Here is a 20,462-nt window from a genome sequence, read left to right on the forward strand (position 1 = left end):
CACCTCAACACTGAAATTTTGTCCCTTTCCAATTTATAAAATAGCCAAATCATATATACGTATATCACATGATATCACATTTTTGAAAATCATTCAAGTCTTGATACAGTTTTAAAGTTTGAACCGTCCCCATAACAAACCTACATGCTTTGATTAAATCATTATGTTATAGGTGTGGCTGTGTTTTTAGGGTAATATTGTCCTATTGAAAGATTAACCTTTGCCACAGTCTCGAGACTTTTGCAGCCTTTACCAGGTTTTCATTTAGGGTTTCCATGTAGCTTCCTCCATTCATCTTTTTACTAGCACTGACCAGCTTCCCTGTTTCAGCCCAACAACAACACCCCCACAGGATGGTGCTGCCACCACTTTGTTTCGAGGAGGAGATAGTGTGTTTAAGGTCATCTGCACAGTTTAATTTCTGCACACATTGCATTTTGAGTGTAGGCCAATAAGGTAAACTTAATGTCTGATTTTATTTTCTCATGTATGTCCTATGAAACAACAATCACAATTTGTCTTTTTTCTTTTTCTTTTCTTTTGTTTTTGCTGCATTCGAAAGCAAATCAGATTTGTGACATCACAACTACACCGCAATTGGGTCTTTGACTAAAACATAAATGTCTTTTCAACAAATTCGTCAGTCTCAACTGTGCCCCAGGTTACCCAAGAGTTACCAGGGGCCTCTTAGCTTCTTCTCTGACTAATGTCTGCATAAAGCATTCTCTGAGGCCTCCTACGGCACAGGCCTTCACAATCTCGTAATAATGAGCTAATATCTATCATTATGAGATACCTACAGTATCTCGCAATTATGATATAGCTTGAATAGGCTCCCTGGTGATACAAGGATATGAATAAGTCAAAATTGGCTTGATAAAATTTATGTTGCAAACATCTTTGAGCAATAATTCAGAAGTATTTTTGCAAATCTCATAATCATGCAAGTTTTGGAAGAATCCCATAATGTCAAAAAACTGCAAAAGGGCTTTGGCAAGGAAAAAATAAGACATGGAATGAGACCCGGAATACAACTGCCTTTTAGGCATGAACTTAAACCAAGGCTACAGAACAATTAACATTAAATTTTAAATGTTAATGTTTCTCTCTGGTAAGTAAAAATGAAGATTACACTTTTACGGCTTAGTATTCTCAAAAGTAAGTGCAGCTATATCTATTCTAAGGAGTCAGTCAATATCAGAACTACAATCAAAACAGCAATCCTTTTCAAACATTGGTTCCCCTAAAAGTGTTAAAGAAGTTTGTTTAGAATGATAAAAGGAACAGGAAATCCTTCCTTTGGTTCAGTTCATGTTTTTAGAAAAGGTGAAACATAGTCACCTACCTGTTTTCTTAGTGTGTTTGAGTCCTTTTGACTAAGCTGGTGTGTGATCCCATGTTTTCATCTTTGAAAAAAAGAAAGAACAAGAAATGAAAAAGACATATATGTTTCCATAAACATTTCTACACAATTCAGGTCTTTATGTATACTTAAAAAATATCAGCTTTTTTAAAGTTAGTCAAATGGACAGTGGCATCAAATGCTTCTAAAACAGTTCTTTGATACACCTGTAGAGCTTCAGCTGTTTTCAGTGGCACTTAACCTTTAAATTAGATTGTTACTGAATGATACATACAATGGCACAGCTGCTGATTGATTGTATATGTGCTTTCAGATTTGTTGTCCTTTCTCTGTCACAGTTGTCATGGCAGGTTTAACAAAAGGCTTTAGAAATCACACAGAATCAATTATCCTCTGCTGAAACAATAAAAAAACACTTTTCATTACATATGTTATTAAATAAAATGTGAAAAAACTTGGTTTGATTTTCAGTGAAATACAGCCTAATATAAAGAAATACTGTATATGAAAGTTTGTGACTTTAGAGTCTGCAGTGGATGACACAACTCTGGTGACAGAAATACAAGAAAAACTAACTCAGTTTCTTATTTCAACTTTTTATTTGACCAAATAAAGAATGTGATTCACATATCATAATTTAAAAACAAACCTATATTGTTTTTCTTTTTCTTAAATTAAAAACACTTAAATATTTGCACCGAAGTATGATTTCAGGCAGCTCAAATAAGTACAAGAAAAAATAATTCATGAAGTCATGCTCCTCACAATTTTGTTAGGATTTAAGCCCACTTTTAGACATGCACAAGGTATAGTAAAATGGAGATCTTGACATTTTACCAGAATATTTTAAACTTAGATGACACAATAAAATGTCAGAACACATATTTAATTATACTTAATAGATTAGAGACATTACTAATATCTTTCAATTCCAGCTGTAATGGAAGAAAACCTTTCAGGTAAAGCTACCTCACTTATCCTGCATGTCCTACAAAATAATATCTAAACCCTCCTTATACAAAGTAGCTTATAAAATAAAAATGACAGTGTTACAAAACGTGTACTACTCCATGCATGGTATTAATACTGTAAAATGCTGGGGACTGTGCTGTATGCAGTCCGGTGAAAGAAGCCGTGTCAAACCTACAAGGGCATTTCTGCTCATGTAATCACAGACATACACACACCTACACACCCACACACATGCAGTGATGAATAATATCAAAAGCAAGTACGTATAGCTACCAATAGAAAACAGATTTTTTTCCCGCTCACACACACTCACATACACTGACATATATGCGAGCATGTGCACACACATGCAAACAACACAGCAACATGTATCACTGAACAAACTAAGCGTCAAGTTTTGACAAGGCCACCAGGTTTCCACTCATGTTTTTAACTCTCTGACTGCTACACCAGGTTTGACCACACAGTGCAGTTAAACACCCACCACAACCCTTACAAAAACACAAAAAACATATTTTTTTAAGCTCAGAAAAAAACAATGGGTTATTCAACAAGTTACACAACCAGGTAAGGACATTCATTTAACATCTGCCTGCACACACTGAAATGTATTTTAGTGTGACTCAAAGCACAAAATCAGAGGTACGACAATAAACTATTTAAATGCATAAGTGGAAACTAGAAATACAAGTATTTTAAATTGTTTTAAGGAAAGTTTTAATTAAATATAAGCAAGGTGTACATGTCTATGTAACACATGCACAATTTGCTCATTCTACCCTTAAAATACAAATAGAAAATATAAAGATTCCATTCATAATGTTACAAAACACACTAACATATGTTTTTCTTATTGAAATGAGCTTCAGAAATTAAGTTTAATTAAATGTCTTTTTTTTCACTCTTTGCTAAAGATAAACAAACACAAAAAAGGAAAAAAAATCAGCTTTGACTCCAACCTTTTTTTGTTATAGTCAAAAAGCGTCAATCCCCACCTTTTTCTCCAACATTTTGCGCCACTCCCGTGATCAAGTCTTACTGCAAAACTGTTTAAGCAAAACAAAAAATGGTGTGATTTCAGCCTAAGCTGGCAGCTTCACTCAGAAAAAGCTGAAGCTGATCAAAATATCAGCATCTACATGGGTGGAACAAGGCAGAACACATCTAAAGACAATTGTGTAATGCAAACAAATGGGCTCACCCAGAACAGTTGCATACTTTAGGTAAATTTGAGCATATAAAAGTGGATTACCCCCACTGCAGGCAAATTATAAGGTTGGTTTGGGATGAATCACTGTGGACCACATGTGTTTTCAAGCCTTTAAGTTCACGTATTTGTTACATTAATATATTTGCATATGGAAACCATGAATTTGCTCGTGCATGAAGAAGTCCTTGTCTAAAGTCAGCAAAATCACATTAGGACAGCTACATTTTGCAGCCCTGGTCCATGCGCCTGTTCTCTGGCACAAGGTGCGGGGCGGCTGTTGGGAGAGTAATGCTGCTGATAAATAGTTAGCTGATCCCCTTCTCTGTTCCACCTGTACGCCTGCTTTTAGAAGCGCACCCCCCCCCCCCCCCTCCTCTGTTTCCCCATGGGACGCCTTAAGCTGAGGGACATGCCTTAGAGCTGTTTCTCTGAACCCAAAAAAACTTCAAGGTGTAACTAAAATACGCAACTGCAGATACTCTTTGTTCAGCCCCCCTTTTATCTTTATCCTCCATCTCCTGCAGATATTAGCTTCGAGGCTTTTTCCCCCGCCACCTCTCTATCACAACCCATAGATCGCTATCTGTATCTGATTAAAGGAAAAGCATAAGAAGTACGTGCGTGCAGAACAACTGGATGTTCAAATCCTGCGCAAAGTTCAAAGCAATTGCTCCCCACCAAACGGATGGCTGACGCGCACTTGAACGCTCTCGGACTGTCAATTTTTTCCTCTGCACTCTGTCGCCCCTAACCTGTAATCTTATACTGCTTCACAACAGCCCGCCAGTGAGCAATGTGTAAAATTTTTGGACCTACCTTGAGGACTTCAAGCCTTTTCGAGGGTTGCGCACAAATCTTAAGCCTCTGGAAGTTTGACTTAGTCTACTCCTGATCCCTCGGAGGAGTCGCACTGAGGGAGAGGATGGGCGCCACTGCTCAGCGCGCCAGCTCCGTGGACGTGCGCGTGTATGTGCAAGCGCACGTGTAAGAGGACGCGCGTGCACGAGGTATATAGAGAAAGTGAGTGAGAGATAGAGAGAGAGCAAAAAAAAAACGAGAGAGAAAGAGACACGGGAGGGAAACAACAGACGTGAAGAGATGTAGCCCCTTGCCAAAGGATGCTTCAGTCTCCTAGCAACAACAATCGATCCAGCGAGAAGACATTTTTATTGGATAAAAAGATAACTTAGCCATTCACGTCCCATAGCACATGTTTACTTCTCAGAACAACAACTCAAGCCTTAGTGAGTAAGGTCCAAGACTGATGTAATGCGAAAATAGGGAAGGGGGTGGGGGGTTGTCAGACAGATGCTCCCGCAGGTGAATATCTTACATGGGTGTGTGAGGTGCTGAATCCAACAGCATCTCTGCGTCCTTGCATCCTACTCAAAGCACATCTAGCAGACCAGTAATTTTTATTCATTTTTTTTCTCTTTCTTTTTTTTCCTTTTTTTTTTTTTTTTTTTTTTTTTTGCTTGAAGCAAAAGCTCCATTAATGTTTTAACACATTATTACACTCTTTGGGGTCAGTAGAAAAATAAGTGGGAAAACTGCATGCTGTCCATGCTCCGACTAAGTCAAGCACATTTCAAGACCACAGCTGTGTTCCTCAGATGAGAGGGATATCCACCTTTAGAGCTGATCACATTCAGAGATCTTCAATGCAAAGTAGAATACATTTTAAAGCGGAAGGACATGCATAGCTTTTAATTATTTTCTGCTTATCAAAGAAAGCAGTTGTGTGCTTTTGTATTCATCCCCCATGAGTCAAGGATTTGTCAAACCACCTTTATAATAAATTGAAGCATTTGCATTTCCAGAGACCAAAATGTCTTCCCATCTTTCTTTGAAAAATAGCTGAAACTCAGTCAAACTGGATGGAGAGGGTCTGTGAACCCCAGTAACCAGATCTAGCCTTGGACTCTCAACTGTATTTAGGCCAAAGTAGTGAATCCATTCTGAGCCATTCTGAACATAAAATCTGACATGGTTTTCATAAACATTCTATGTCAGCTCTGGCTCCATTGTTATTGTGCATAAAGGGGAAACTCTTCTCTTGTCTCAAGTCCTTTTACATCCTCTAAAAGGTTTTCTTACAGAGCTGGAATGGATTTTGTTCCATGTAACTTTATGAACAACATGTTTTTTACATATTTGTTAAAACTGTTATGATATCATGACAGAATAACATGAGACAAATAATCCTCCCTACAGTCCTACTGCCATCTGCAGAAATACACTTCTCCCAGTCAGACAGCCAATCAAAGCCAGGAGAAGGGTCTTAGCACTGTCAATCAACCTTGTATACACACTGATCACAACTTCCTCCTCTTGCTCTCTGCTAGGTTTGAGCTAGCTCCCCATACCAGAGCTTGCTGTGAATGATCAGGCTAGTTAGCAAGGCCGCCGATGAACAAATGAACAAACAGTTTTCCTGGAACAAGTCAGTTGTTTCTCTGCCATTAGCGCATTGAGCAGCGTACACTAGTGTGATTGACAGTGCTAAGATTGTTCTCTTGGCTGATTGGTTGTTTCTGACTGGAAGCAGTAAATTTCTTCAGATAGCAGTAGGATCACAGGAAGGACAGAAAGGAGCTTGATTTTTTTTCACAGATGAACTATTTCCGGCTAATGCTGTCACAACATGGTAACAGTTTTAGGAAATACTATATGATAAAGTAAAAGACATACTGTCTATAAGTTACATACTGAAACTTTAAGGTCCAGCTGGCTTTCCTGCTAAAGAAAAGTACCTGCACAGCATGACGCTACAACTATTGTGTTTTATTTGCATGGTGCAGGTTCCAGTTGATATACAGTGTTAGCTTTCCACTGTACATAGTGGTACGCAAGAAGCCAAAAGAGTTTGGTCTTGTGCAGCCAGGGTCTCATGTGGCCACTCCCCTATTTGGAGTGTGGCAACCTGCAAACATAACTTCTTGTTTCTTTCTTTCAACAGTGGTTTTCTTCTTGCCACTCACAAATTGTAAAATGTATGTATAATTGTTCTGTCAAATTTTCCATCTGACCTCTTGATCTCAGCAGCTCTTCCACAACTACCATAGGCCCAGTCAAGTCACCTCTAAACACTATGTGGTATTTTAAGTGTATCAAAGTATGCCAGACTTTTTTAATGTTAAAAACCTCATAGCAGTTTCGCTCCACTCCACAGCTATGACATGATTAAAAAGTGCAAAAAGAATAAAATTTAATTAAAATAAAAAGAAGTCTATGTTTGTAACATACCAAAATATGAAGAGGCTTAAGTGGTTTGACAAATTTTGCAAAGCAATGTTAAGGGCTCACTTCTCTCCATCCACATTTTGTCTAACATCAGAACCAAAACAAGAAGCTCAAGTGATCTTTATGGGTGTTACATGCAAAAGCACGTAAATGTGTGTACATGCGCAAATGCACATCTGCACATCTATACTCAGTTTGTATGATTATGCTCGAAGATTCATTAGGATGCAAGTATGCAAGTTTGAAGCTGCTATTGAACAGAAAATCCTCTTCATGCATGACTGAGTCAAAGAGCATCCTCTCTCTCTCTCTCTCTGCTCAACACAAATACACATCACAATCTCAAACAAACACACACACACACACACACACACACCCACACACCCCCTGACACACGCACACACCCCCACACACCCCTACATACAGTCCAACACTCAGACTAGAGGCCTGATTTATGTATTGTAAAAGTTACTCAAGTGCTTAGACATACACCATGTGAGGACTTGCTTAGGGTCCCTTTTTGATTGCATTCAAAGGCCCTGGCATGTTGTTTTGTCTACTATGTATGCAGATGTCTTGTGGCAGGAAGTTTTGGCTGAGATGCTTTCAATGTATGTCCTGCAGGACACCATATGGTATGGAGAAACGCTGCGGGGAAATATATTGATTACTTCACTGAAGGAGTAGACGGGTAAGAGCTTCCACTTCACACCTCTGTGACACACTCTCACACACACATATGAGAAAGTGGATGTGGGAATCAGACACAGACATGCACACTTCTCACTGTTCCCACTGTCAATCACAGGTTTCTAGGAGCTCATCCCTGGTCCCTGCCGTTCCAGCTCGGATATGCTGGCCGCTCTAATAAAGGCCTCATTGTCTGCATGGCATGCATATATGCAAAAAGCCCAGAAAGCCAGCTTTGTCCCATAAGGGTCGCTCAGCGAGAGAGCTTTGTGCCTTTCCCCATAGAAATACTGAGAAAGCAAGAAAGAAAGAAAGAGAGAAGGAAAGAAAGAAATGAAGAAATGAAGGAAAAATGAAAGAAAGAAAGAAGGAAGAAATCAGTGGGATAAATACGGGCATCCTGATAATATGAAACTATTTCCACTGGTGAGTTGTCATCTGTGTATATTTTTGGGCATGCGGAAGAATTTAACAGTCTGCTTCATAACGGTGAACTGCTCCAGCCCAAACAACAGGAAGAAGGTCCTCTGGGATTATGCTTCCTCAGTCTTTGATTCCCCACAGATTGTTTGTGTCCTCGCATTAATAGAATTAACCACGCTTCATTTCCCATGGTCCTCTGTCCTGTTCTGGCCTTACGACGGATGAAGACTTGCAACAGAGGAGTGAGAATGCTCAGAAGTGTGCCGAGTATCTATCAGACAATAGGTTTAGTAACAAGCATTTAACTTGGCTGATGAAATTACATGTTTAGAGAGAAACACAAATAAGTAGCTAATAAGTATTGTTTGTATTTTGGAGTTCTCTTGAGGGCATTTGATGTGAGATTTGAACATTTGTGCCACAGTTTGGCCAAAATATTAACAAAATCCAAGTACCCACTTCTGAATTACGCAAATAAGACATACCTTATCTAATAGTGTTAAGGGATAAATAAATATTTCTTTAATATTTTATCAGAAAATTAAGGTGGATACATTCATTTGGTTTTCAATTCAGGAAAACTGAAATTTTCACAGGAGCAAATTAGCACAGTTGTAAACCCAAATGTCACTGAAAGCTGCACAAGGCAAAAAAATTAACGTCTTTTAATGGTTTTAATTGTACTAGAAATATGTACTATATGTGGAAGGCTCCTAAAGGATCTTTCTATCAACAATGAATGAATTGTACTTTTTAACCTACTTGACATACAAAGTTTAAGAAAAATTCTGCATGACACACTATTATCTCTCTTAAAGTTTTGTAAAGAGACAATTTACACAACATCACAAATAAATATGATCTAATTGGCAGATAATTTTATAAAAAGAAAAATTCCAAAGGTCTGCAAGTAATTTTGAACTGGAGTTTAAAACCTATTGTCTTTCCCTACAGTACGGCTCAGGCAAAGTAATCAGTATTTGTTGTTGGTTTTCTCTCTTCTTATTGCTCTTGACATTATTTCCTGTTGTTTAGGCAAACAGCTGAAACAGAGAAAATCCCAAAACAGAAAAAAGCACCCAGTTACAGCAGAGACAACGCATAACGTGGTAATTAGCCTTTTTTCAAGCCCTTTTTCAAAGGCCTTAATCTAATACTATAGTTAATAGTATTTGATGAGGAAGAATGTGGCTGAAATTTGCAAACAATAGACAACACAAAGTGTGAAATATAGTAGAGGAATGGGTTTCATAATGTTACTCCTGCATGATTCTTCTTTATAAACAAATACCTCCCTGTTTTGTGAAAAGCCTAATTAAAAGCGCACTCTGAGGCTGTAGCTTCCATCAAAGCCAATATCCTCTCTCAGTTTTTAAGAAGGTTATCTGGAATAGCTCCAAAGTTAAATAGCTTCCTCTTTTATCTGTCCCATGGCTCCATCAAGTGTCACAAAATCTGGCAAGAGGATTTTTTGGTAATCTTGCAGAAAAACAGCATGGAACGCATTCCCTTGCCTCAGTTCTTCACTGGCATAAGAATTAATTGTTATTTTAGAAACAAACAATACATTTGTCTGTTATTTTAGAGACCAGAAAAAATAATACAATGCCTCACAAAAGTAATTAGACAGTTTAATTTTTTCCCCTTTTTTCAAACTTCAATCTTCTTGGCATTTTACATGATAAAGTAAAACAGAGTACTTTATCAAAGCACTCCATCACATGGAAATAAAAAAAAATTAAATAAAATAAAATTCTTTAGAAAAAAGGAAAACACTAAAAAGTGCGGTGTGCTTTTGTGTGTAGTCTCCTTTATTTAAATACCATAAAACTCAATGCAACATTGTATCTTCAGACGTTTGTTAAAGAACATTAGTGAAAAAACAGCATCATAAATATTAGATGGGGGTTTTATATAAAATCAACTTTTATGAGCTGTACAGTATGTTGTAATGTTATTCCCTCATCAAAAAAATATACCTGCATCATTGCTTTGATTCTTTCATGCATGTTTGAGGAATGCTTGAATCTCCTGTGGTAGCTATCTGTCAGTGGCTGCTCTCACAAAGTGCCGCCTATTTCCACAAAGCTCCTCCTTGGAGCTGCAGTCTCCAACCGAGCTTTTGCCTCACAGAGCACATCTCAGTGCCCTATATTTTATGTCATGTTTGATGTACAGCAGCTTTAATGGTGACTATATGATGTTTTTATAATGGAAAGCACTTTAAACTGCCTTGTCACATAAATGTGCCATACAACTAAACTTGACTTGACATATAACAACTGAAGATAACATAATCACTTGATTGTGCTACAACCAAAAACTCTGGATAACGTGATCTTCAACGCTTTAGGAGGAAGAATAGGTTACTGGACATATATTTGTCAAAGTTTCGTTTCCAGTTTTCCACAAGCCACCATGTTGGGGGCCACAGAAAACGTACGGAAGAAAGTTATTTGGTCAAACACATCGCCAAAATGATATTTTTGTGCCTAGAATGCCATCTCCATGGTGGTGACAGCACCAAGCTGTTTTCTTCTTTTTCTTCAGTAAAGATAATGAAGGTCATATGAGTTAATGGGGATGTAGACAGAGGGCAGTAATAGAAAAAAACCTTGTAGAGATTGCAAAAGATTAACAAAAAATTGAGACTGGGGCACAACTTTCAGCAGGATTCCAACTCTTAGGCATACGGCCAGAGCTACAATGAAGTAGCTTAAAGTCTACTGTGTTAGAATGGCTTTGTCAAGTCAAGACCCAAATCTGATTGAGAATCTGAGGGAAGGTATGAAAACTTCCCTTACAGAAGCTCTCCATCCAAACTGATTGAATTAAGTTGGAAATGGATAACAGAATAAATGAGAAATTATATTTGATTTATGCAAGCAAATATAATTGCTTATATAAGTCAATTGTATAATCAATATTATCGAGCTTTTATCTGATTTGAGGGACTTTCTATAATAAAAAATAGAATACATAAATAAATTAATAACATCTCAAAGTGTTAGCAGGTTGTTTTTGCTTCTTCACGTGGATTTGAGTACATGACAACAGTGAACTAAATATGTTATAACCTTAGTACTTTTAGGAAGTCTTTCATTGTTCTACTAAAGGCTGAAAGAAATACAATTTTTTGTATTAAATGTCCTTAATGTAGTTTAGATGACAAAATAATAAAATTTGTGTCTGAGATTGTGCATTGTGTTTAAGCTGTTTATAGCTCATAACAGGGGGCTGGTCTCTAATTATCTTGGTTACAGAGGCATGGCCAACAGACTGCAGGCCACACACACTTCACAGAACGAGCACTGACCTGTCTACTGTTCATCTGCTCACCAGTCCCACACAAACACAAATGTATGCACACACACACACACACACACACACCCCTACATGCACACACAAATTAAACACTTTGTAAATGACTCATGTGAACGACCTTCTGTCCGGGGTGCTTTACACTTGAACTTTGTTTGCTGCCAACTTATGAAAAATTAGATGGTCTTTGTAATTTATCAATTTCTTTGATGAGATTAAAAAAGATTGTAATTACAAAAGGGTAACATAATTGCTTGAAATTGTTCAAATTGCAAACAATTTGACAGACTGGCATGCTTTGAATCTGTGTCTTCATATTTGTCTTTATAGGTATATTTATACAGAATCATGTGTAAGTGTATTTGTTGAACAAAATATATCAAGTGCAGTACATCTGTACTGCATATAAAATATGTAATTTTTTGAATTCATGAATCATCTATGTCTGTTTAAAATGTGTTTACCTTTTTCATATAGGTACACATGTACCCATTTTGCGTATGGTATGTTTTTGGCTTCTTCTCTGAGCTTTCTCACCACGCCCACAATTCATTAGTAATTGACCGCAGCAGCCTCACTCATTAAACATTAACGGCCTACTGGTGAATAATTGATTAATGATATGAGGCGATCTGCAGCAACATTCTGACAATAAGAGCGCATGGATGAGCTGAAGGAGAGGCCTGAACAGATGATGCACTAACTCCCAGTCAGTCAGTCATAATACAATGCATTTAATCTGTGCTTAAGTGTATATGGCTCTCCTGTGATTAGTAAGCTTGCTTTTAGGCTAGGTTTTACAGATCATGGAATTTTTCCGCACACACTACAAATTGCGCCATTTAATGTAAAGAAAAACTTTAACATTGGACAGCAAGCCAGGAAAGCATTATCATTTTTGTTAGATTTGAGAGACCTATATAGTTGTAGCTGAGAATGTGTTGGCCTCGTAAAGCCTGATGCAAACGCAAACATATTTTAATCTTACACCTCCTGGGTACGGTGAATGCAGAAGGATTTAAAATCAAACATTTGTTGATGGGAAGATAGAGAAACTAAGGCATTTTACTTTTGGCAGAGAATCTAATGTACTGAAAACTGAACAGTCCACTGAATCATAATTTTGATGCATAAATATTTTCTATGTTGACAACCTTTCTTAAAAACAGCCACTCATATTCTCAGAGAGAGTGATCATCATGCGGTTATTTTGCTTAGCAGGTGCAATGAAAAATGAAAACATATTTAGTTACTTTTCAGAAAAAAAGTAACTAAATATAACTAATATTTGTGCCTGAGATGGTGTATTGTGATTAAGTTGTTTATAGCTCCTAACAGGGGGCTATTAACAGTTGATAGTTTTTTATCTCAAAAGGCTAAAAGGATCTTTCCTGAAGGGAACGCTCATTGAAAATGATAACTATGTTAAAGTTCTAAAAGCCTGAACAGACTTCTCTGCATCTGTGAGCCGCTTGGACCATGCTTACTCACTGCACCTGAATTCATAAGTTCAGTTAAGACCAGCACTCAGTTTTCAGTTTTAGTCTTAGTTTTGTGTGCTGCTCTTGTTGCAGTCTAAATTCAGAATATTGTAGATTAACACAACTTTATGATGTTTGAAAAACACACTGAACATTAGCTATGCAATAGTGATGGGTCCGGCAACACCGATGCGTCAGCGCATGCGTCAAGCCCTTAGACAAAACCCCATGTCGGTGCATGTATTGCTTTCAGCAAGTCACGTGACCAATACAGGAACTGTTTCGAAATGACACTGGCACACCAAGCTGTGTTTATAAGGAAGCAAATCTGTCAACGGGATGCATTTGCCAAAAGAATTCTTGATCTTTTACAGTACAGTGTCAACTATAGAGCTTCAAGGCAAACAAAAGGTTTCGTAGTTTGGGACAATTTTGATCTTACATCAGAAAATAAAGTATTGGTTATCACTTCGATGTTATTTCATCCGGTTCTTTTCAGTTTCTACCTGCCAAAGTAGTCTATAATGTAGTCAATAGTTTGTGTAGAATTACAAGAATGTAATATTTCATATATTTAAATTAAAATCCAATCAATAATTATCTATCGACTGATATGGAACGCTTACATTGTGATATGTTTTACAGCCATATTGTCCAGCCCAACTTTGAAGTAATAGAACACATTGGTCCTGTCATTTGTCTCTGAAATTCGGCTTCCTGCTTAGCATTCCAATTTATAATTTTAGTGTATCTCCTGGTCAGCATCATCAAGGGTGAGATTTTCATATACACTTTTGCCTGTTTCATTTAAATTGTACAGAAATCATTTTATCCCTGCCCATTAATCTCCCATTTGGCTAATTATCACTGTTTCTAATTACAAAGCTTTTAGTTGAAGTACTTCCTCTGCTTGTGTCTCCCTTTATTATAATTTTTTTTGGTCTTCCACTCATCATCTTCACATTGCCAGTCACAGTGAGGACTCATAGTCTAGCAGTGAGCAAATGCTTAATGAGCGACAACTACAGCTACAACAAAATAATTAAAATGATCTTGAAATAGGCGTTTAACTCAGCCAATCTTTACTCCTGAGCAGAAAGTGACATTGGATAAATTTTTATGCTTTGCTATTAAAGTACCACCCCCACTTTTTTTTTTCCTTTTTAGCAGATGCCTTGGTTGGAGCTGGCTGCACATGTCTGGCCATCAAGCTGCTATTTCTGCCCGTGCCAGTCGCTCCAGGATTGCAGCTATGAGAAGAGAGCTTTGAAGAGCTGTCCAGGTGAGAGCTTGGCAAAGGCAAAGTGTTTCCGCTCTTTCACAACACAGAGTGCCCTTCGAGGACTCAAATTGCCCTGCAGTGTTATGGATAATACTCAAATCCCCACTGAAATTTCACAAAACACACATGCAGACATACAAAAAGCCCATTTGTAATGCAGACATACAAAAAGCTGGTTTGTGAGTTTGCCTACACTCACACTCTTCCAGGACCACAATTAAGTTCAAGTTAAAATGTAAGGTTGAACCATAGAGGAAAAGGGGAGGAAATTTATCCCAGACAGCATTCCCTCAGGGCTGTTTCAAACAGACTGGAATAATAATGATAACAAAAATAATAAAAACTATAAAAGTCTGTTTCTCACTCTGGACTTAAGTCCTTCCCTTTTTTCATACTCATTTATTTTTACTTTTTTTCTATGTTTCCATCAGATTATATGATGCAGATTGTGAGGGCATATGTGCTTGAGTGGGTGTTTGTAATTATTGTTATCAAAATGTGCTTTTCTTTGTCCAACCAACTCTGTAGATACACAGAATGCAGTAAAGGTTAATTCCAAGTTGGGCTCAATAGTCTGAATACATTGGAGCAATCTTGTGCAGGACTGATGTTTCCTCAGGGCTAAAGCTTATTTTTGTCTGTCTCCATGTATGTGCTTTGCACCAATTACAACCCTAACAGACCTTCTTCTTCCCACCTCAGAAATGGATGATCATGAAGTCTCTGTGGTGTTTGTGGAAAGCCTATTTTTTGAAACTCTGATGTCCTTCACAGCAACTCAAGAACAGCTTTGTTTGAGAATTATTTTGCTGGCAAAGGCCCTATGCATTGAGGAACAAAAACAAGAAGAACAAATCAAGTGTTGCACACAAACAAGCATTAAACAATTTACCTGCACAACACCACTATTTAAAAAAAAACAACTAGATCAAATGCAGACAAAGATCTTACATACATTTTAAATTAACCCCTGGAATCATTTGCAGCCTGTATGTTCACAAAGATGCAAATTGCTTCTCCAAGAGAAACTCTGTCGGTAATAAATCATTTCCTGCTCACGTAATCTAAGAGATGACAAACTACATATATCTCAGAATGCATTTGTTCATGAAAGTATGCATAAGCCTGATGACAAGTTTTTTCTTTTTCCTATTTCTGTTGAGATGGTTTGTGTATGTGTAAATACATCTGCAAGCTGAGTAAAAGGAGTGTGTGAAGTGTGACATCAAGTCCTGGAGCCACAATTTGAAGCCACAGCCCCAAGATTGCCTCTTCACTTATTAAGTTAAACAAGCCAGATACTCCGGTGCACCTGGTGAGCCAATGTTAATGAATGATATGATGATTCATATGCAGCAATGCATTTCCATTAAAGTCTAGTATTAGAAATATAGTTAATCACATGACAAGATGTCGATACAGATAAACACTAAAAATTATTTGTGATATTTTCTTTTTTTTTTCAGGAAGAATTCAAACTCAAAATTTACATACACCAAACAAAAAGACATATGCATTTTTCTCAATGTCTGAAGTTGAATCAGACCAAACGTCTCTTGTTTTAAATCAGTTAAAATTATCAAAATTATTTATATTTGCTGATTGTCCAAAAACCTAGTGAGAACGTTTTTTTTAAGAGATTTTCTTGCAATTTTCTTCAAATTCAGAAATGTACATACAGAATGATTAATGTTTCTCTAAACAATGAAGGAAAACCCAGATGATGATGTCACAGCTCTGATCCACTGATAGGATAAGAGTTAATTTGGAGACACACTTATGAATGTATTTTACTTGATTTAACTTCAGACTGTGAAAAAACAATTGCAGGCATCTTTCTATTCCATTTATGTAAATATATGGTTTCAACTCTGTCTTTCAAGTTCCCCCAAGCAGATTTAAGGTGTGTACGCAGATAGATTAAAAGTTGAATTTCAAATAAAAAACCTTGAATCTTCACCAGCGTGTGTAGACTGTAATCACAAATTTTGTTTAATTTGTTTTTGGACATACATTTTCCAGGTGATACATGTGATTTATGACTTTACAACTGGACATTCTCACTACAGTTATACAAATATACTGATTAAAGCGAGGCTGTGACATGAACCATTTTTTTACGCCAGCATACAAACTAAAGTAGCAGATCCAAAGTCAGTCTCATGCCTAAATTAGAGCACTTAGTAGCAACACATTGTAAACGAGCCTTAATGAGTTTCCCAGCCTTTATTTTCTGCACTATTAGACAGCCCTACGGCAGTGCTGAGATATCTGCTGCTCCTGCTGGGGCTAATATCCTCTAACCGTCATGATGACACTGCCACCAGGCATTGAAGCTCACAGGTAATTGCATGTGCTCAAGACACACAAACAGGCCTAGGTATGTATGCACAAGTCATGCAGGAGACATTGCAAAGGTGGAACAACGTGCTCTTCACAGATTACAACAGACTTATACTTTTGATAGCCTTTGACCACCAAACATGTGTTGGGAAAAACTAGCACTGCCCATCACCCTGAACATGCTGCTCCCATTATGGAACATATACAGTAAGTGGCAGTATCATAATAAGGGGATGCTTTTCTTAATTAAGAATATTTTTCAGACACTGTGGATTGAAAAAATGGATTAAGCTAAAGACAGGGCAATCCAGTAACAAAACCTATTTAAGACAGGGAAGGACTTTCACTGTTCAGCAGAAAATCAATCCTAAATACACAACCATAGTTACAATGGTTAGATCAAAACTCATTTGTTAGAAAGGCACATTTAAAGTCTAGCCCTAACCCTAAATGGAAATCTGTTGCAATTCTTGGAAATTCCAATCTGACTTAACTTGAGCCAAAACTTTCAGTCACTGCAGGTACAATAGGGTAACGTACCCTAAAACAGTTAGAGCTTTAATCGCAGCAAAATGCGACTAAATATTGACTTGAGTGGTGAAACAGAAATGCAAGCTACAGTTTTAAGATCTTATTCATAAGAAAAATGTAAAATCAATTCATCTTTTACCTTAACTTTGTTTTAATTTGTCATATAAGATCCGAATAAAATGCACTGATGGTGATAGCTGTAGTGTGACAAAATGTGAAGAGATTTAAGGGATATGAATAGTTTTATAGACGGTGGCAGCTTCTTAAATACTTTGTTAAATGTATTAACAAATGTTAATACATTTTAATAAAACACTCCCTTTCCTTAAGGAGATTCACAATTTTTAAAGTGGAACATAATTTTTAGTGTGTGTGGGGGTGTGTTTGTATGTGTGCATTTATACAACATTAATAATCTCATGACTCATCTGAATACTTAATCTCCCTTTCCAAAACAGCTAAAATCATCATCAACAAAAAATAAAAAACACACTAATAAAAAACCCCATCATGCTCATATTTGCAAATCTGTCAGTCCCCTAACAACGTTTGCCAGGAAGTCATGGAGATGAGTTACCCGAATGTGGGACGGCATAAATTAATCATACGATATTAAATAGAGTGACAGATACTCATATCAGCATTTACATAAACAGAGTATAAATCGAAACATTGCAGCTTAAAGTATTGATGATGCTAGGAAGTCAATTTATGCTTTTTACTTCCTGTCATCTTCTTTTAATTCATACTAGCACTTATTATGAAGTAAGTATAGAATTAACTTTTTAGATTATTGTAATAAAACTGATTGCTGGTGATGTTTGAAGGTTTTCTTTAATGCTTCTTGTTTCGTGGTTTGTAGTGTTTATGAAATTAAAACTGCACTAAATTATGTTCATGTTCACTAATCATAGCTTCTCAAATGTAACCGGATTTTAGAATACCGTACTTTTCTTTTTTTCAGAGAGCTGTCTGGACAGCACAAAAAGCTTATTTCTCAGGATTCAACACAAAATATGACACTTTTATTAGACTATAAAAACTAAGAGCTGGCGAAGATTAAATTATGAAATTTTGTCCATATGTGACCATATGAAGTGCCATAGACATTCAGGCAAACTGCTGTTTGGTTGGTGAAATTAACTGGTTGAAATCTATGTGTTTCTAAAGTGTAGGTGGCTGTGTCGATTCTTATAAATTTCATTTGACAAGTAAGTTTCTATTGTCCCAAATGACAATTATGTTTTAAATTACTACACTGCAGCATTTAAAGTTCTCTGAGAACATAACCAGATCAACTAGTGATGCACTATTTTCTGTTCACATCCAAGTATCCGAGAGTAAAACAATTAAAACTGCAAGGATGCATGAATAACCACAATGTTAACCAGGGTGTCTGAAGGCCATTACAAGTAATTAAATTGATTGTGTCATATTTAGAGCCTTAAATTGCATCAAAGAGTAACCAAGCCCCAAATCAACTTTTTTTTTTTTGCAGGTAAGCTGTCTAAATCGGTCCTTAAGGGTGCTATCAATATATTTCTGTGCAAATTTTTACATTTCTGTGTAAATTAGTTTTATTCTCCAATAGGCCTAAAACTATGTTAGTGCTGACTTTCATGCATTGAACAGTGGCTACTGCAATCAAATTTTTCCATTCCAACAGCACTGCATTGTTGATGTCTACGTCACAGATTGTGCGTTTGGGTATAAAACCATCTCACTCAGATACGTTTCAGTGGAGTTGGAATAGCCAGCATTGATTGATCAACATTTTTCTGTGCTAATCAGATCACTCTTAACATTGACACACAGCAGGAACATTTCTTAAGCGTATTTTAAGAACCATGCCAGTAATCAAGGCATCCTTAAGATTGTTGGAAGAAACAATAATCGGTATAAAAACCTTGCTCTGTGAACTTGGCATCAGTTGGCAAAGAGGCTGTTCCCACACATATCAGACAACAAAACAGTTTCAGGATTTCTTCAAAATATCTCTACTTCAGTCTCTAAATGTTTCAGAATTTCAAGTTGAACCAAGTTCAACCTTCTCTCCTAGTTTTCTTGTATTCCTGGGATCAGATTTTAAACTTTTCTCCCATTTTGTTATACTGAAACAAAGAGGAAGAATAAATCATCCACAAAAGTTAATTGTTGTTTTCTAAGAGACTCTAATACTTTGAACTTCTCTGAACTGTTAGAAGTGAACTTCATTTCCTGCAATTTTCAGTCTCATAAGACTTTTAATATACAGCATGAGGGAGATATGAAAAGTAATAAAGCAGTTGTTCTTTTTAAACCTTTTATTTAATTTCACACATTTCTTCAAAATTTATGTCGACTTTCAGGAATTAAGCAGTGCTTTTGGATCTGTTTTTCGGCATCTTGAGATCTAGTTCAATCTTTTTCTCAGAACTGTCAGTTTTTGAAATAACCAACAAAACCAGGACAAGATCAACTTAATTTAAAAGCTCATTCTCAGCGCTTTTCAGATATTATTTGAAAAAGGCAACACAGTGTCAAAGCTATAAAAATTATTTCTAGTGAGTTATTCTTAAGAGCTTCATAGATTCTACAATTTATTAAATAATCTGATCCTTACAGAATTAAATTCATCATGCATTGATTATTCCCTGGTTTTGCATGGAATCACTTTATCAATGAATACAACATTTACATTTAACTTTGACACAATCCACAGTTAATATTCACATTTTAAGAAATTTCAAATTTCAAAATAACAAATAATATGATTATTGACATCACTGGACCACTGCTTGCTTGAGTGAGAGTCTGCTTTAGCAAATTCTTTCATCCTACAAAGCCATTTTGAGTAACCTTTGAAAAGGTAGTTCTGCAGATTATGTTTCACTTCTGTCGTTTAATGGCTGTTCCATATTTGTGAACTAAGCATGTCTATATCTTATAGAAAGCAGCCTATGTGTAGATGATAGATAAGTGCTGGCGGGATTACAGCAACTGTAGTAAGGTGGTTAAGGAAGTAATAAATGTTGCATTAGTACAACTGAATGCACCCTAATCTGAGGGTATTTTTACATCTTAGAACTAATCTTCTTAGAGGAAAAAGCAAATAAAAAGGCATTCTTAGCCATGGAAGTAGGGATGTTCAGCTTCAAATGTTGATTTTGTTGTCTGTTTTGATGTGAAAATTTAGTTTCTCTCTGACCTTTTTTAGGAATTCTTTATCCATCATAGCACCATCAGACTGGCATAGGAACTGTCAGTCATTCTGAAGCAACCTTTGGCTAAATGATAATGTATTGTAAAAAGGCATTGTCAAAAGGATTATAAGATGTTAATTTTAAGTACTGAATGGCTGTATATTTACAAATGCAGCTTGCATGATGAATTTGCATAAAGATTTTGACTCAGAGACTCTTGTGTTGCACATAAGTCTAAATTCTAACGTTTTATCTTTTTGTCGTAGTACAAATGGAGAGGAAAAGAAACAAACAGGCATTCATTTCTTGCTGGAATCTCAATCCCTGGTCCACTTCCTATTTCCTGTTTTCCTTCCATCACACTGCAGCTAATGGAAAACACCTGTGCCATTAGTGAGTGGTCATTTCTGGCTCGAGCGAC

The 20,462-nt window shown here is 36.7% G+C and overlaps 1 protein-coding gene across 4 annotated transcripts in view; it reads right to left on the reverse strand.

Annotated features, from left to right (window-relative positions):
* grm3 (glutamate receptor, metabotropic 3) overlaps positions 1–4,511 on the reverse strand; it is a 44,437-nt gene extending 39,926 nt beyond the window's left edge. For 3 of the 4 annotated variants that reach the window (XM_028043221.1, XM_028043216.1, XM_028043202.1), the window contains exons 1-2: positions 4,362–4,511; positions 1,346–1,406 (exon numbers count right to left, since the gene is read on the reverse strand). The gene's annotated coding sequence lies outside the window, so the exon portion shown is untranslated. Of the gene's footprint in view, positions 1–1,345; positions 1,407–3,330; positions 3,382–4,361 lie in introns of all 4 variants that reach the window. The other variant, XM_028043208.1, reaches the window with a different exon arrangement.
* Between the last annotated feature and the right edge of the window lie 15,951 nt (positions 4,512–20,462).

Source organism: Xiphophorus couchianus, chromosome 2 (genome assembly GCF_001444195.1).
Source record: "Xiphophorus couchianus chromosome 2, X_couchianus-1.0, whole genome shotgun sequence".
Lineage (NCBI taxonomy): Eukaryota > Metazoa > Chordata > Actinopteri > Cyprinodontiformes > Poeciliidae > Xiphophorus > Xiphophorus couchianus.